The following is a 3,615-nucleotide window of genomic DNA, read 5'->3' as shown; positions in this document are numbered from 1 at the left end:
TTTCCCTTTCATATTTCTTTGCCTCCCTCCTTGCTACTCTGCAACAACAAAAATCAGGCATTCATCCCCATAAAATCAGTTTGGAAAAGGAAAGCTTATTAAAGTAAATATGAAGAGGGAAGATATAGTTGTTCTGGCTTGTGCTGCAGCTGTTACAAACTTACCATGGACCTTACAGCTTTGAGTTTTATTTCTGGAAAACATCACTGCCATGTGTTGAATGTATTTCAATGCTCCACACTTCCTCAAAATAAAGACATTATCATGAATGCTTATGGCTTTTTGACATTTAAAAAAAAGTTCCTTTTTGTGATTTTTTTTTCAGAAATTTTGATTTATGACTGAACAGTGCTGTTTAAATGAGCTCTGGAAGTTCACTCAGGGAAGGTGACAGTTAACTTCAGAAACCAAGTGTTTCAAATAAGAAGATCACGACTCTGACAGCCACCTTAAGGACAGAAAATATTAGGAACAGAGGACATATTACTTGCATTTACTGTTGACATTAGTGTTTGGATATGTAGACTAGAAAACATTATAATGGGTTAATATTTTAAAGCAGGAACACAGAATTAATGGGTGATAAAAGCATAAAGGGATTTATTATTAAATAGTTTTTATTATTAAGGTTACAAGAATAAAAAAGGTATTCTCTTGTGATGGCTTAATACTTCACAAAATGTGAACCTGAACTGACTCTGAATTGAATCAAGTGGCTCTGAGAGTAGTAGGGAATCTTGTCACCACCCAAATGTTAGGACCCTCAGTGATTTCTGGATTTCAGCTTTAACTTTATATTTAAGATCAGCACTTCTTTTTCTTAATAATTGTGTAAGCTAGAGGCAGGTTTTTGATATTAAATCTTGTCTGTAGCCAAACTGGCAAAAATTGTTCTGTCCGCAGATCTGACCATGGGGGAAGTGTGGGAGGGGAGAGGGGAAGCAGGGAGGCAATCTTTGAGGCATGACCCAAATACTTAGTTTTATGGAGCTAAGTGCACATCTTCAACTAATAAAGTCAACCATGGAGTATACATTACAGTACTTCTGTTTGTATAAAGTACATAATCACATCATTGTCTTTTTCAAAATGCTTGTAGGAATGAAAAGTATGTGTACTACTTGTGGGATGAGACTGTCACAGATAATCATAGCAAAGTCTTCACAAACAGAAAATTTGCACGCTTTTACTCTATATAAAAAGGAAACAGAAGCTTTCCATGCTCGTGTAGGTAACCAAGCATGGTTTGAGGCCATTAAGCCCAGGATTATATTCTACATGCCTCTGCAGAAGGTCCATGGTCAGAGAAGCAGGGGTTCCCGGTGCATCCCGCAGTAACAGCGGAGATGCTCTGCAGCGCTCGGCACAGCACCCACAAATGGGAATAATGAGAAAGTAAAGTTTTCAGAACTAGCATGCTGCTGTTGTCCCACTTTTCTCATAACTATCATGTAATGGAGCAAAGAGCCATTGTAGTAGTGAACACCTCTCAGAAAAGGAATTAGCAAGCTAAATGTAAACAATTAGGGGATTGTGGGTTTTTTTTAAGAACCCATGGATGCAGATTGCAAAAAACAGTGTGATAAGACAGATAAGTTTGGTAAGGCAATATGGACCAAACCTTTAAAATGACAGAAATATAATCCTACTTCTAATCATGACAAATGCATTGCGGTAATCTTAATATCTATCTTGTGCTATAAAGGAGGCAAAACCCCATGAATTAACTAGGTCCTTCTCTTATCTCAACAGTCCATTGTGTAAGTAGGAATTGATAGCAATACAATGTTTTCCTTTTAATTTGGTTATGCCTTACATTGGCACAGTGACTTAACTCTGCCTTTGGCCAACTTTCAAATTCTGCTAGGTTTCTATGAGGAAATTCTTACTCAATTTGAAGCCAAAACTCTCCCGGTTTAACTTTGCGGATGTGATCGTGTACGTTGTTATTTCTTCGGAGATTGAAGGAGCCTATTCCTAAATCTGTGTGTGTTTCCCAAAGCAATACTTCAAATATTGGTTCTACGTATCTCAAGACTTTGTCCAGAAATAAGGCTACATGCTTCTCTTGCAGAAAAAAGTTCTTATCAGAACAAGTGCAGAACTGTCAGGTCTAAGAAAATAAAGCTCCTCTAGAGCTACCAAAGTGTTTCAGTGGTGTTCGAAAAGCAAGAAGCTCATGTTCCCAGTGACAGGAAGATTTGTTTTTCCCCTGGAAACATAGTTTAATTGTGAATAAATGCAGCAGATGTAAATAAAATAGCTTTGCAATATTATGTCCTTTAGTAGTATTCAGTTATGCTATTCAATAATTATATTCCATAGATTTAATTCCTTGCCATTTATGCTATGGCTCTTCCAATAGGAAGCTCTGATGTTGTATGCTTTTTACTATTTAGCTTGAATGTAGTCCAGCCAAGGTGGTGCTGTAGAATTAACTTGAGATTTCAACAGTTTAGTTTTCTAGGAGTCAAGCTTTCTTGTTTCTGTCATGTGGGTTGTTTTGTTTTTTTTAATCTTACCCAGCATATACAAATGACATGACTTAGTTTTTTACTTGTTTTGTTTAACACTTAATTTTAGTGATTCCTCCCACCCCTTGCAAGTGTTTATCTTTTTTTTCCCCTTGAATTTATATGTGTCATCCTATGCGTTTTCCAAGTTAGACTCTGCCAGCTCATAACTATATGTGCCAAGCTTTCAAGAACGATCAGAATTAAAATAGGCAGGGAACTTGCTTACAAACTGTTAGAATCACTACCAGTGATAAAAAAAAAAAAGCTATTTCGGATCACAGCAATTCAAGCTAGGTGTAGTTAATAGCTTTTGAACAAAATAAATCTAGGAAAAGATATTGAGAAGACCTTAAAGCAGAAAATGCTTATGAATATTGATGCAGCTGAACTCAGAAAGACAGGTACATGTATACTTCACATTTATGGTAGAAGAAATCAGCCCTATACTTGATGGAAATGAGTATTGAGGATAGAGCTTTTTAAAACATCAGTTTTCATCAGTTACAGGGCTAGCTGCGCTTCTCTGTTTTTTGCAGTCTGTGAGTGAACTCCATTCATCGGCCATCATATGCCTTCCCAATCTGTAATGAAATCTGTAGCTTTCTTAAGCTTAGAACATAAACTGAGCTACAGTATGGCTTTGTATCCATCGTGGTTACCCTGCTGATCTGACTGCATTCAAACACCTGAGGCTCTTCCCTGGTCCAGGGGAGAATTTTTGAACACTGGTGAATATAGTGACCAAACAGGATACTTTAAACAAAAGTGCTGTTTATATGATAATAGCAATAAAATTCTAAAGAAGGGTTTAAAGAAATTAAAGTATACATACCAAAGAGTATTAACTGAGGAAATGAAAGTCAGACTGTTTCTACCGTCATGCCCACATTGAAATTGTGGGTATGGTGAATTTCTGCTTACAGGGAGACAGTTCTCAAGAAGACAAGCCTTTCTTGTGAGAGGTTCCTGTGTATTTGAACTATATTTACGCACAAATATATTTTTGTATTCATTTGTGACATGTTATAAGCACCAACTTCACTGATTCTGACAAAAAAAAGCCATGTCTCATACTAGAACCATTTCTTTAATCTACTGC

At 36.6% G+C, this 3,615-nt stretch overlaps 1 protein-coding gene across 1 annotated transcript in view; it reads left to right on the top strand.

Moving 5' to 3' along the window:
* The window catches only part of LOC104621488 (potassium voltage-gated channel subfamily KQT member 1-like), a gene marked incomplete at both ends in the record, with an annotated part of 72,868 nt that overhangs the window by 69,048 nt on the left and 205 nt on the right, over positions 1-3,615 (top strand). The window lies entirely within an intron of this gene.

The sequence above is a fragment of the Phaethon lepturus genome, unplaced genomic scaffold (genome assembly GCF_000687285.1).
Source record: "Phaethon lepturus isolate BGI_N335 unplaced genomic scaffold, ASM68728v1 scaffold1035, whole genome shotgun sequence".
NCBI lineage: Eukaryota > Metazoa > Chordata > Aves > Phaethontiformes > Phaethontidae > Phaethon > Phaethon lepturus.
The sequence above is the reverse complement of the archived record's forward strand: the minus strand, read 5'-3'. Positions and strand labels throughout refer to the sequence as shown.